Raw genomic sequence first — 18,262 nt, 5'->3', positions numbered from 1 at the left:
GGTTTCCTCCGGGTGCTCCGGTTTCCTCCCACAGTCCAAAAATGTGCAGGGCAGGTGAATTGGCCATGCTAAATTGCCCGTAGTGTTAGGTAAGGGGTAGATATAGGGGTATGGGTGGGTTGTGCTTTGGCGGGGCGGTGTGGACTTGTTGGGCCGAAGGGCCTGTTTCCACACTGTAAGTAATCTAATCTAAAAAAAACGGACACACCCACCCCCCTCATACACAGACACATCCATCCCCTCACACACACACAGACACACCCACCCCCATACACACACACACACACACCCAGCCCCCCTCACACACCCACCCCCCCCCACACACACACACACCCCTCATACAGACAAACCCACCCCCTCACACACAGATCCACCCCTCATACACAGACACACCCAACCCCTCACACAGAGACACACCCAACCCCCTCACACAGACACATCCATCCCCTCACATACCCACCCCCTCACACACACACACCCACACCTCATACAGACACACCCAACACACTCACAGACAGACACACCCACCCCTCACACACAGACACACCCACCCCCCTCATACACCCAGACACACCAACCCCTCACAAACAGACACATCCGCCCCCCCCACACACAGACACACCCGCCCCCCTCACACACAGACACACCCGCCCCCTCACACACACAGACACACCTGCCCCCTCACAGATAGACACACCCACCCCCTCACACATAGACACACCCACCCCTCACACACAGACACCCACCCCCCTCATACACAGACACATCCATCCCCTCACACACCCACACCTCACACACAGACACACCCACCCCCTCACACACCCAACCCTCTCACACCCAACCCTCTCACAACCACCCCTCACACACAGACACCTTCCCCCTCACACAAAGACACACCCACCCACCCCCTCACACACCCACACACCCACACCCAACCCCTCACACACACACACACCCAACCCCCTCACACAGACACATCCATCCCCTCACATACCCACCCCTCACACACAGACACACCCACACCCCTCACACACAGACACACCCGCCTCCTCAAACACCCACCCCCTCACACCCACCCCTCACATATAGACACACCCACACCCCTCACACACAAACACACCCACACCCCTCACACACAGACACACCCGCCTCCTCACACACCCACCCCCTCACACCCACCCCTCACATATAGACACACCCGCCCCCTCACACACAGACAAACCCACCCCCCTCACACACACACACACCCCCAACACATACACATCCACCCCTCATACACAGACACACCCAACCCCTCACACACAGACACACCCAACCCCTCACACACAGACACACCCAACCCCCTCACACACAGACACACCCAACCCCCTCACATACCCACCCCTCACACACAGACACACCCACACCCCTCACACACAGACACACCCGCCTCCTCAAACACCCACCCCCTCACACCCACCCCTCACATATAGACACACCCACACCCCTCACACACAAACACACCCACACCCCTCACACACAGACACACCCGCCTCCTCACACACCCACCCCCTCACACCCACCCCTCACATATAGACACACCCGCCCCCTCACACACAGACAAACCCACCCCCCTCACACACACACACACCCCCAACACATACACATCCACCCCTCATACACAGACACACCCAACCCCTCACACACAGACACACCCAACCCCTCACACACAGACACACCCACCCCCTCACACACACACACCCACACCTCATACAGACACACCCAACACACTCACAGACAGACACACCCACCCCTCACACACAGACACACCCACCCCTCACACACAGACACACCCACCCCTTACACACAGACACACCCACCCCCCTCATACACACAGACACACCCACCCCCTTCACAGACACACCAACCCCTCACAAACAGACACATCCGCCTCCACCCCACACATACACACCCGTCCCCTCTCACAGACACACCCGTCCCCTCACACAGACACACCTGCCCCCTCACACAGACACACCCACCCCTCACACACAGACACACCCGCCCCTTCACACACAGACACCCGCCCCTTCACACACACACACACCCGCCCCCTCACACACAGACACATCCGCCCCCCCTCACACATAGACACACCCGTCCCCTCACACACAGACACACCCGCCCCCTCACACACACAGACACACCCGCCCCACACACACAGACACACTAACCCCCCACACACCCACCCCCTCACACATTGACACACCTACCCCTCACATGTAGACACACCCACCCCCTCACATACAGACACACCCACCCCCTCACACACAGACACACACACCCCTCACACACAGACACACCCACCCCTCACACATAGACACACCCGCCCCCTACACATAGACACACCCGCCCCCTCACACACAGACACACCCACCCCTCACACACAGACACACCCGCCCCCTCACACACAGACACACCCACCCCTCACACACAGACACACCCACCCCCTCACACACAGACACACCCACCCCCTCACACACAGACACACCCACCCCTCACACACAGACACACCCACCCCCCTCATACACAGACACATCCATCCCCTCACACACCCACACCTCACACACAGACACACCCACTCCCATACAGAGACACACCCAACCCCCCCTCACACACACACCCACCCCCCTCACACACACATCCACCCCCTCACACACACACACACCCCCTCACACACACACGCACCCACCCCCCCTCACACACACACGCACCCACCCCCTCACACACACACACACACACACACACACACACCCACCCCGTCACACACACACACACCCACCCCGTCACACACACACACCCACCCTGTCACACACACACACACACCCCTCATACAGACAAACCCGCCCCCTTACACACAGACAAATCCACCCCCTCACACACACACATACCCACCCACCTCACACACAGACAGACCCATCCCCCTCACACACACACCCACCCCCGACACATACACATCCACCCCTCATACACAGACACACCCAACCCCTCACACAGAGACACACCCAATCCCCTCACACAGACACATCCATCCCCTCACATACCCACCCCTCACACACAGACACACCCACCCCCTCACACACACACACCCACACCTCATACAGACACACCCAACACACTCACAGACAGACACACCCACCCCTCACACACAGACACACCCACCCCCCTCATACACCCAGACACACCAACCCCTCACAAACAGACACATCCGCCCCCCCCACACACAGACACACCCGTCCCCTCACACAGACACACCTGCCCCCCTCACACACAGACACACCCGCCCCCCTCACACACAGACACACCCGCCCCCTCACACACACAGACACACCTGCCCCCTCACAGATAGACACACCCACCCCCTCACACATAGACACACCCACCCCTCACACACAGACACCCACCCCCCTCATACACAGACACATCCATCCCCTCACACACCCACACCTCACACACAGACACACCCACCCCCTCACACACCCAACCCTCTCACACCCAACCCTCTCACAACCACCCCTCACACACAGACACATCCGCCCCTCACACACAGACACACCCACACCCCTCACACATACACCCACACCCCTCACACACACAGACACAGCCGCCCCCTCACACACAGACACCCACCCCCCTCATACACAGACACATCCATCCCCTCACACACCCACACCTCACACACAGACACCCACCCCCCTCATACACAGACACATCCATCCCCTCACACACCCACACCTCACACACAGACACACCCACCCCCTCACACACCCAACCCTCTCACACCCAACCCTCTCACAACCACCCCTCACACACAGACACACCCACACCCCTCACACATACACCCACACCCCTCACACACACAGACACAGCCGCCCCCTCACACAGACACACCTGCCCCCTCACAGATAGACACACCCTCCCCCTGACACACCCACCCCCTCACACATACACACCCACCCCTCACACACAGACACACCCACCCCTCACACACAGACACCCACCCCCCTCATACACAGACACATCCATCCCCTCACACACCCACACCTCACACACAGACACACCCACCCCCTCACACACCCAACCCTCTCACAACCACCCCTCACACACAGACACATCCGCCCCTCACACACAGACACACCCACACCCCTCACACACACACCCACACCCCTCACACACATACACACCCGCCCCCTCACACACAGACACACCCGCCCCCTCACACACACGCCTCCTCACACACAGACACACTCACCCCCCTCACACACCCACCTCCCTCACATACAGACACACCCACCCCTCACACACCCATCCCCTCACACACCCACCCCCTCACACACCCACCCCCTCACAGACCCACCCCCTCACACAGACACACCCACCCCGCCTCACACACCCACCCCCTCACACATAGACACACCCACCCCCCTCACACACAGACACACCCACCCCCCTCACACACAGACACACCCACCCCCTCACACACAGACACATCCATCCCCTCACACACCTACACCTCACACACAGACACACCCAACCCCCGCACACACACAGACAGACACAACCACCCCCTCACAACCACCCCTCACACACAGACACCTACCCCCTCACACAAAGACACACCCACCCACCCCCTCACACACACACACACCCAACCCCTCACACACACACACACCCAACCCCCTCACACAGACACATCCATCCCCTCACACACAGACACACCCACACCCCTCACACACAGACACACCCGCCTCCTCAAACACCCACCCCCTCACACCCACCCCTCACATATAGACACACCCACACCCCTCACACACAAACACACCCACACCCCTCACACACAGACACACCCGCCTCCTCACACACCCACCCCCTCACACCCACCCCTCACATATAGACACACCCGCCCCCTCACACACAGACAAACCCACCCCCCTCACACACACACACACCCCCAACACATACACATCCACCCCTCATACACAGACACACCCAACCCCTCACACACAGACACACCCAACCCCTCACACACAGACACACCCAACCCCCTCACACACAGACACACCCAACCCCCTCACATACCCACCCCTCACACACAGACACACCCACCCCCTCACACACACACACCCACACCTTATACAGACACACCCAACACACTCACAGACAGACACACCCACCCCTCACACACAGACACACCCACCCCTCACACACAGACACACCCACCCCTTACACACAGACACACCCACCCCCTCATACACACAGACACACCCACCCCCTTCACAGACACACCAACCCCTCACAAACAGACACATCCGCCTCCACCCCACACATACACACCCGTCCCCTCTCACAGACACACCTGCCCCCCTCACACAGACACACCTGCCCCCCTCACACACAGACACACCCGCCCCTTCACACACAGACACCCGCCCCTTCACACACACACACACACCCGCCCCCTCACACACACCCGCCCCCGTCACACACAGACACATCCGCCCCCCCTCACACATAGACACACCCGTCCCCTCACACACAGACACACCCGCCCCCTCACACACACAGACACACCCGCCCCACACACACAGACACACTAACCCCCCACACACCCACCCCCTCACACATTGACACACCCACCCCTCACATGTAGACACACCCACCCCCTCACATACAGACACACCCACCCCCTCACACATAGACACACCCGCCCCCTACACATAGACACACCCGCCCCCTCACACACAGACACACCCACCCCTCACACACAGACACACCCGCCCCCTCACACACAGACACACCCAACCCTCACACACAGACACACCCACCCCCTCACACACAGACACACCCACCCCTCACACACAGACACACCCATCCCCCTCATACACAGACACATCCATCCCCTCACACACCCACACCTCACACACAGACACACCCACTCCCATACAGAGACACACCCAACCCCCCCTCACACACACACCCACCCCCCTCACACACACATCCACCCCCTCACACACACACACCCCCCTCACACACACACGCACCCACCGCCCCTCACACACACACGCACCCACCCCCCCTCACACACACACACACCCACCCCCCTCACACACACACACACCCCGTCACACACACACACACCCACCCCGTCACACACACACACACCCACCCTGTCACACACACACACCCACCCTGTCACACACACACACCCACCCCTCATACAGACAAACCCGCCCCCTTACACACAGACAAATCCACCCCCTCACACACACACATACCCACCCACCTCACACACAGACAGACCCATCCCCCTCACACACACACCCACCCCCGACACATACACATCCACCCCTCATACACAGACACACCCAACCCCTCACACACAGACACACCCAACCCCCTCACACAGACACATCCATCCCCTCACATACCCACCCCTCACACACAGACACACCCACCCCCTCACACACACACACCCACACCTCATACAGACACACCCAACACACTCACAGACAGACACACCCACCCCTCACACACAGACACACCCACCCCCCTCATACACCCAGACACACCAACCCCTCACACACAGACACACCCACCCCCCTCATACACACAGACACACCCACCCCCTTCACAGACACACCCACCCCCTTCACAGACACACCAACCCCTCACAAACAGACACATCCGCCCCCCCCCACACAGACACACCCGTCCCCTCACACAGACACACCTGCCCCCTCACACAGACACACCTGCCCCCCTCACACAACCACCCCCTCACACATAGACACACCCACCCCTCACACAGACACACCTGCCCCCTCACACAGACACACCCACCCCTCACACACAGACACACCCGCCCCTTCACACACACACACACCCGCCCCCTCACACACACACACCCGCCCCCTCACACACACACACACCCGCCCCCTCACACACACCCGCCCCCCTCACACATAGACACACCCGCCCCCTCACACACATCCGCCCCCCCTCACACATAGACACACCCGCCCCCTCACACACAGACACACCCGCCCCCTCACACACACAGACACACCCACCCCACACACACAGACACACTAACCCCCCTCACACATTGACACACCCACCCCTCACATGTAGACACACCCACCCCCTCACATACAGACACACCCACCCCCTCACACACAGACACACCCACCCCCTCACACACAGACACACCCACCCCTCACACATAGACACACCCACCCCTCACACATAGACACACCCGCCCCCTCACACACAGACACACCCACCCCTCACACACAGACACACCCACACCTCACACACAGACACACCCACCCCCCTCACACAGACACACCCACCCCTTACACACAGAGACACCCACTCCCTTCACACAGACACACCAACTCCTCACAAACAGACACATCCGCCCCCCCCTCACACACAGACACACCCACCCCCTCACACATACACACCCACCCCTCACACATACACACCCACCCCTCACACATACACACCCACCCCTCACAGAGACACACCCTCCCCCCTCACACACAGACACACCCGCCCCCCTCACACACAGACACACCCGCCCCCTCACACACACAGACACACCCGCCCACTCACACAGACACACCTGCCCCCTCACACACACAGACACACCCGCCCCCTCACACAGACACACCTGCCCCCTCACAGATAGACACACCCTCCCCCTGACACACCCACCCCCTCACACATAGACACACCCACCCCCTCACACACAGACACACCCGCCCCCCTCACACACAGACACACCCGCCCCCTCACACACACAGACACACCCGCCCCCTCACACACACAGACACACCCACCCCCCTCACACACAGACACACCCACCCCCCTCACACACAGACACACCCACCCCCTCACACACAGACACACCCACCCCCTCACACACAGACACATCCATCCCCTCACACACCCACCCCTCACACACAGACACACCCACCCCCTCACACACAGACACACCCACCCCCTCACACACAGACACATCCATCCCCTCACACACCCACACCTCACACACAGACACACCCACCCCCTCACACACCCAACCCTCTCACAACCACCCCTCACACACAGCCACATCCGCCCCTCACACACAGACACACCCACACCCCTCACACACAGACACACCCGCCCCCTCACATACACGCCTCCTCACACACAGACACACTCACCCCCCTCACACACCCACCCCCCTCACACACCCACCCCCTCACACAGACACACCAACCCCACCTCACACACCCAACCCCTCACACACAGACACACCCACCCCCTCACACACAGACACACCCACCCCTCACACACAGACACACCCACCCCCCTCACACACAGACACTCCCACCCCCCTCACACGCAGACACACCCACCCCTCACACACAGACACACCCACCCCCTCACACACAGACACACCCACCCCCTCACACACAGACACATCCATCCCCTCACACACAGACACACCCACCCCCTCACACACAGACACACCCAACCCCCGCACACACACAGACACAGACACAACCACCCCCTCACAACCACCCCTCACACACAGACACCCACCCCCTCACACAAAGACACACCCACCCACCCACTCACACACACAGACACACCCACCCCTCACACACAGACACACCCACACCCCTCACACACAGACACACCCGCCTCCTCACACACCCACCCCTCACATATAGACACACCCAACCCTTCACATACAGACACACCCACCCCCTCACACATAGACACACCCACCCCCTCACACAAAGACACACCCACCCACCCACTCACACACACAGACACACCCACCCCTCACACACAGACACACCCACACCCCTCACACACAGACACACCCGCCTCCTCACACACCCACCCCTCACATGTAGACACACCCAACCCCTCACATACAGACACACCCACCCCCTCACACATAGACACACCCACCCCCTCACACATAGACACACCCACCCCCTCACACACAGACACACCCACCCCCCTCACACACAGACACACCCACCCCCCTCACACACAGACACACTCACCCCCCTCACACACAGACACACTCACCCCCCTCACACACAGACACACTCACCCCCCTCACACACAGACACACTCACCCCCCTCACACATAGACACACCCACCCCCCTCACACATAGACACACCCACCCCCCTCACACATAGACACACCCACGCCCTCACACACCCACCCCCCTCACACACCCACGCCCTCACACACCCACGCCCTCACACATAGACACACCCACCCCCCTCACACACCCACGCCCTCACACATAGACACACCCACCCCCCCACACACCCACGCCCTCACACAAAGACACACCCACCCCCCCACACACCCACGCCCTCACACATAGACACACCCACCCCCCTCACACACCCACGCCCTCACACAGAGACACACCCACCCCCCTCACACACCCACGCCCTCACACATAGACACACCCACCCCCCTCACACACCCACGCCCTCACACATAGACACACCCACCCCCCTCACACACCCACGCCCTCACACAAAGACACGCCCACCCCCCACACACAGACACACACACCCTTCACACACCCACCCTCTCACACATAGACACACCCACCCTGTCACACACAGACACACCCACACCCCTCACACACAGACACACCCACACCCCTCACACACAGATATACCTGTCCCCACTCACTCACAGATACATCCACCCCCTCACAGACACACCCACCCTCCCTCACACACAGATACACCCGCCCCCTCACACCCACACCCCTCCAATCACCCATCCCATCACACACAGTCATACCCACACCCCTCACACACAGACACACCCACCCCCCTCACACACAGACACACCCACCCCCCCTCACACACAGACACACCCACCCCCCCTCACACACAGACACACCCACCCCCCCTCACACACAGACACACCCACCCACCTCATACACAGACACACCCACCCCCCTCACACACAGACACACCCACCCCCCTCACACACAGACACACCCACCCCCCTCACAAACAGACACACCCACCCCCCTCACAAACAGACACACCCACCCCCCCTCACACACAGACACACCCACCCCCTCACACACAGACACATCCATCCCCTCACACACCCACCCCTCACACACAGACACACCCAACCCCCGTACACACACAGACACAGACACAACCACAACCACCCCCTCACAACCACCCCTCACACACAGACACCCACCCCCTCACACAAAGACACACCCACCCACCCCCTCACACACACAGACACACCCACCCCTCACACACAGACAGACCCACACCCCTCACACACAGACACACCCGCCTCCTCACACACCCACCCCTCACATATAGACACACCCAACCCCTCACATACAGACACACCCACCCCCTCACACATAGACACACCCACCCCCTCACACATAGACACACCCACCCCCTCACACATAGACACACCCACCCCTCACACACAGACACACCCACCACTCACACACAGACACACCCACCCCCCTCACACACAGACACACCCACCCACCCCCTCACACACACAGACACACCCACCCACCCCCTCACACACACAGACACACCCACACCCCTCACACACAGACACACCCGCCTCCTCACACACCCACCCCTCACATATAGACACACCCAACCCCTCACATATAGACACACCCACCCCCCTCACACACAGACACACCCACCCCCCTCACACAGACACACCCACCCCCCTCACACACAGACACACCCACCCCCCTCACACACAGACACACCCACCCCCCTCACACACAGACACACCCACGCCCTCACACACCCACCCCCCTCACACACCCACGCCCTCACACATAGACACACCCACCCCCCTCACACACCCACGCCCTCACACATAGACACACCCACCCCCCACACAACCACGCCCTCACACATAGACACACCCACCCCCCTCACACACCCACGCCCTCACACATAGACACACCCACCCCCCTCACACACCCACGCCCTCTCACATAGACACACCCACCCCCCTCACACACCCACGCCCTCACACAAAGACACACCCACCCCCCACACACAGACACACACACCCTTCACACACCCACCCTCTCACACATAGACACACCCACACCCCTCACACACAGACACACCCACACCCCTCACACACAGACACACCCACACCCCTCACACACAGATATACCTGTCCCCACTCACTCACAGATACATCCACCCCCTCACAGACACACCCACCCCCCTCACACACAGATACACCCGCCCCCTCACACCCACACCCCTCCAAACACCCATCCCATCACACACAGTCATACCCACACCCCTCACACACAGACACACCCACCCCCCCTCACACACAGACACACCCACCCCCCTCACACAGACACACCCACCCCCCCTCACACACAGACACACCCACCCCCCCTCACACACAGACACACCCACCCCCCCTCACACACAGACACACCCACCCCCCCTCACACACAGACACACCCACCCCCCCCTCACACACAGACACACCAACCGCCCCCCCACACACAGACACACCCAGCCCCCTCACACACAGACACACCCACCCCCCTCACACACAGACACACCCACCCCCCTACACACAGACACACCCACCCCCTCACACACAGACACATCCATCCCCTCACACACAGACACATCCATCCCCTCACACACCCACCCCTCACACACCCACCCCTCACACACAGACACACCCAACCCCCGCACACACACAGACACAGACACAACCACCCCCTCACAACCACCCCTCACACACAGACACCCACCCCCTCACACAAAGACACACCCACCCACCCCCTCACACTCACAGACACACCCACCCCTCACACTCAGACACACCCACACCCCTCACACACAGACACACCCACACCCCTCACACACAGACACACCCGCCTCCTCACACACCCACCCCTCACATATAGACACACCCAACCCCTCACATACAGACACACCCACCCCCTCACACATAGACACACCTACCCCCTCACACATAGACACACCCACCCCCCTCACACACAGACACACCCACCCCCCTCACACACAGACACACCCACCCCCCTCACACACAGACACACCCACCCCCCTCACACATAGACACACCCACCCCCCTCACACATAGACACACCCACCCCCCTCACACACCCATCCCCCTCACACACCCACCCCCCTCACACACCCACGCCCTCACACACCCACGCCCTCACACATAGACATACCCACCCCCCTCACACACCCACGCCCTCACACATAGACACACCCACCCCCCTCACACACCCACGCCCTCACACATAGACATACCCACCCCCCCCCACACACCCACGCCCTCACACATAGACACACCCACCCCCCTCACACACCCACGCCCTCACACATAGACACACCCACCCCCCTCACACACCCACGCCCTCACACATAGACACACCCACCCCCCTCACACACCCACGCCCTCACACATAGACACACCCACCCCCCTCACACACCCACGCCCTCACACATAGACACACCCACCCCCCTCACACACCCACGCCCTCACACAAAGACACACCCACCCCCCACACACAGACACACACACCCTTCACACACCCACCCTCTCACACATAGACACACCCACCCTGTCACACACAGACACACCCACACCCCTCACACACAGATATACCTGTCCCCACTCACTCACAGATACATCCACCCCCTCACAGACACACCCACCCTCCCTCACACACAGATACACCCGCCCCCTCACACCCACACCCCTCCAAACACCCATCCCATCACACACAGTCATACCCACACCCCTCACACACAGACACACCCACCCCCCTCACACACAGACACACCCACCCCCCCTCACACACAGACACACCCACCCCCCCTCACACACAGACACACCCACCCCCCCTCACACACACCCACCCCCCCTCACACACAGACACACCAACCCCCCCTCACACACAGACACACCAACCCCCCCCTCACACACAGACACACCAACCCCCCCCTCACACACAGACACACCCACCCCCCCTCACACACACCCACCCCCCCTCACACACAGACACACCAACCCCCCCTCACACACAGACACACCAACCCCCCCTCACACACAGACCCCTCCACTCACTCCCTCCCTCCACACACATACAGACCCACATACAGCCACACATACACACCCCCTCCACACCCAAAAACACCCCCACACATAAACTTCCATACCCACACACACACCCTTCCACACACACAGACCCTCACAGAGACATCCCTATACACAAACCCACCCACACGACCCTCATACAGATACCCCCCACTGGCCCCTCCCCACACACAGACAGCCCCACACACAGACACCCCCACACAAACCCACCCACAAAACCCTCACACACAGACACCCCACCACACAGACCCCCTCACAGACCCACCCATACATCCCCTCAGACACACTCCCACCCCCACACACATCTCACACCCCCACACACACACACCCACACCAACACCCCCACACACAGATCCACGTCCAGCCACACAACCCACACCCCCACACACCCACACACCCCCAGACACAACCCCAAACACAGACCGCCCCTCACAGACTCATACACAGACCCACACACATCTACCCACAGACAATACCCTCACACACATACCCACCCACAGACCGCCCCTTACTCACACATACCCCCAATATACACACACACAGACACCCACACCCACCCCAGAGACACCCCATACACAGACCCCCAGACACGATCACACACAGATATTCCCCCACACAGACCCCCACACACCGACACCACCCCACTCACAGCCCCCCCACACACAGACCCCACAGACATGCCCCCACACACCCATACCCACCCCCCACACACACATCCACACACCCATACAACACCCCACACACACATCCACACACCCATACAACACCCCACACACACATCCACACACCCATACAACACCCCACACACACATCCACACACCCATACAACACCCCACACACACATCCACACACCCATACAACACCCCACACAGCCCCAATACACACACAGCCCACACACCCATACCTACCCCCCACACACATCTATGCAACCTCCCACACACACATCCACACACCCCACGTGCATACCTCACACACACCCACCCCACACACCCACAGAAACCCACCCCACACAGCCCCACACACCCCCCTCAAAGACCCACATACACATCCCCACACACCCCCCACTGAGATTCACATACACACCCCCTCACACACACCCACACCCCTGCACTCAGACCCGTACACTGAGCATTCCATACTCCCCCCACACTCGCCCTACAGACAAACTTACACCTTATACACATTCACACACACACACCCACAGACTCCCACCCACACAGACCCCTCTCACACAGACCCCTCTCACACATACACACAATACACAGACCTCCCCCCCACACATACCCAACAGACTCACCCACATTAGGACCCCTCCCACATACACACACCCCATAGACCCCCCCAACACACACTGCACACAACCCCACACCACACACAACCCCACCCACACATTCCCACCCCACAAAGCTACCCACACACACCCCCATACCGCCCCCCCCACACACCCCCATACTGCCCCCCCCACACACACACATCCATACACCCCACGACATATACCCATTCACCCCCACACACCCCAGTACACACACGCACCCATACACCTCCCCCAACACACCTATACACACACCCCCACACACACACCCATGCATCCCCCTGACACACACCCATACACCCCCACACGCTCATTCACCCTCCTGCACACCCACACCCATACACATCCAAACACACACTCATACACCCCCACACACACCCATTCACCCCTGCCCCCCACACACACACCCATATACCCCCAGACACACCCCACTCACCCCCTATGTGCATACCCCAGAGACACCCTCCCCACACAAAGACCACATACACACGCCCACACTCCACCACTCAGACCTGCACACACAATATCCCACACACCCCAACAACCGCCCTACACACAAATTCGCATACACCTCCATACACATTCACACACACCCTGTGTGGTGCTGGGATTGGAGGAATGGAGCTGGGTGTATAGGGGTAGGGCTGGGATTGGAGGGACAGGGTTGGGCACGTAGAGGTGGGGCTGGGATTGGGGGGCGGAGTTGGGATTGAAGGGACAGGGTTGTGTGAGTAGGGGCAGGGCTGAGATTGGAGGGATGGGAGTGGGTGTGTAGGAGCGGGGCTGGGATTGGAGGGACAGGGTTGGGATTAGAGGGGCGGGGCTGGGATTGGAGGGATGGGGCTGGGGTGTGTAGGGACAGAGCTGGGATTGGAGGGACGGGGTTGGATTGGAAGGGTGGGGCTGTGATTGGAGGGGCGGGGCTGGGTGTGTAGGGGCAGGACTGGGATTGAAGGGACGGGGCTGGGATTGGAGGGATGGGGCTCTCCTCAGATGCTGCCAGACCTGCTGAGCTTTTCCAGCAATCTCTATTTTTGTTCCAGCGGCCACCACCTTCAACATGCACTCCCTCCACCACCGATGCTCAGTAGCATCAGTGTGTACACTCTACAAGATGCACTGCAGACATTCACCAAAGATCCTCAGTCAGCACTTTCCAAAAGCATGACCACTTCCTTCTCGAAGAACAAGGGAAGCAGATACATGGGAACACCACCCCCTGCAAGTTCCCCTCCAAACCCCTCACCATCCTGACTTGGAAATATATCACTGTTCCTGCACTGTCACTGGGTCACAATCCTGGAATTCCCTCCCCTGGGGCATTGTGGGTCTACCCACAGCACACGGACTGCAGTGGTTTGAGAAAGCAGCTCACCCCCACCTCCTGAAGGGGTACTAAATTGTAATTTCAAATGTTCTTTCTGTTTGTAATCTTTGCTTTTCAGTTTTAATTGTGGCTTGGTGCTGTGTTTTAAGATCTCTTCAAGAGCAATGTGATTGGCAGATATTCCAGATATCAGCAAAGTGTCTGACTCAAAATAGGAAGATAGACTTGCATTTATATAGTGCTGTCCTCATCCTTCAAATTAACCCAAGTGCTTTACTTGGAAGTATAAATTTTGAAATATAATTGCTGATATAGTATTGGAGTCATAGCAGCCATTTTTGTGCAGAGTAAGATGGGGTGGTATGGTGGCTCTGTGGTTAGCACTGCTGCCTCACAGCACTAGGGGCTTGGATTTGATTCCAGCCTCGGGTGTCTGTCTGTGTGGAGTTTGCACATTCTCCCCTTGTCTGTGTGGGTTTCCTCCCACAATCCAAAGATGTGCAGATTAGGTGAATTGGCCATGCTAAATTGACCACAGTGTTCAGGGTAGGTGCATTAGTCAGGGGTAAATTTAGAGCAATAGGTTTGGGGGTGGGTTACTCTCCGGAGGGTTGGTGTGGACTTGTTGGGCTGAAGAGCCTGTTTCCACACTGTCGGGATTTTTTAAAAATCCCACAAACTCTTTAATAAAATTTATTTTCAGTGTTTACTTTGGGATAAAAGTGCCCCTGAGCATTAGGGAGAACCCCCTGCTCTTCTTTGAACTAGTGGCTACAGAATCTTTCACATCCACAACGGGTGCTTTGTTGGATCAATGATGACCCAGAAAGTTGACAGTAGCTCTAGCCACGCAGCCTCCAGCACAGTCTCGTCAGTGAGTCACACGCACTTGGCAAGGAACCTGTGCTAAAAATAGATGTGGCTCTCGGAGCATTCTGACAGCTCCCACAGCTCCAGCTGCTGTAGAGTCCAAAACTCCCCCATCCCCGTACAACCAGCTGCCCACCCACTATATTACACCCATCACCCCAACATCTCCCACCTCATCCCCTGCCCCATGAGTCCAGCAAAGGGCAGCCAGAACGCCTGTCCCATGGACAAACTGAACGGCTGTAAGGAGCATGGGCAGAGGGCAGGCTCTGTGCCAGCCGACATACATTCGAGACCCTAGCCCAGACAGCTGCCCGAAAGCAGTTCACACGCAAGTACATATCCTTCCATTTAACGGTTATTAGTAATCACTGCCAGACCAGCAGATCAATGAACAGTTTCACTGTTTTTGTTTTAAGTCAGCAATTGCCTCTCAGGACAGTTCTGTCTTTGACTATTTGATTCTTATGGCTCTGTGTGAATTACATTCCAGTATCATGCTACTTGAAGCAGAGTGACACCAACAGCGTGGGTTCAATACCCACACCAGCTGAGATTACAGTGAAGGGCACTCATTCTCCACATTCCTTTATTGGTCAGAGCATTGAATACAGGAGTTGGGAGGTCATGTTGCGGCTGTACAGTTAGGCCACTGTTGGAATATTGCATGCAATTCTGGTCTCCCTCCTATCAGAAGGATGTTGTGAAACTTGAAAGGGTTCAGAAAAGATCTACAGGAATGTTACCAGGGTTGGAGGATTTGAGCTACAGGGAGAGGCTGAACAGGCTGGAGCTGTTTTCCCTGGAGCGTCGGAGGCTGAGGGGTGACCTTATAGAGGTTTATAAAGTCATGAGGGGCATGGATAGGGTAAATAGGCAAAGTCTTTTCCCTGGGGTGGGGGAATCCAGAACTAGAGGGCATAGGTTTAGGGTGAGAGGGAAAAGATTTGAAAGGGACCTAAGGGGCAACTTTGTCACACAGAGGGTGGTGCGGATATGGACTGAGCTGCCAGAGGAAGTGGTGGAGGCTGGTACAATTACAACATTTAAAAGGCACCTGAATGGGTATATGAATTGGAAAGGTTTAGAGAGATATGGGCCAAGTACTGGCAAATGGGGACTAGATTAGATTAGGATATCTGGTCAGCATGGATGAGTTGGACCGAAGGGTCTGTTTCTGCGCTGTACAGCTGTATGAACTCTATGACTCTATCTCTCCTCGCCTGAAGAGTGGTGACCCCCAGGTTAAATCATCACCTGCTGTCTCTCTCCTTTGCTCCTGTTTGCAGTGAGAGAGCAGCCCTGTGGTTCTCTAGGACTGTGGTAACTATATCTTTATTTGATTTACATGTACAGTTCTGGTCTCCCGAACTAAGGAAGGATACATTGCCGTTAGTGGGAGGGTAACAACATTCCACCAGACCAATCCCTGGTATGAGTGGATTGTCCAATGAGGGGAAATGGGGTTGAATGGGTTTGGAATTCCTGGAGCTTCGA

This window comes from Chiloscyllium punctatum, chromosome 9, assembly GCF_047496795.1.
Source record: "Chiloscyllium punctatum isolate Juve2018m chromosome 9, sChiPun1.3, whole genome shotgun sequence".
Lineage (NCBI taxonomy): Eukaryota > Metazoa > Chordata > Chondrichthyes > Orectolobiformes > Hemiscylliidae > Chiloscyllium > Chiloscyllium punctatum.
Note: the sequence above shows the minus strand (reverse complement) of the source record.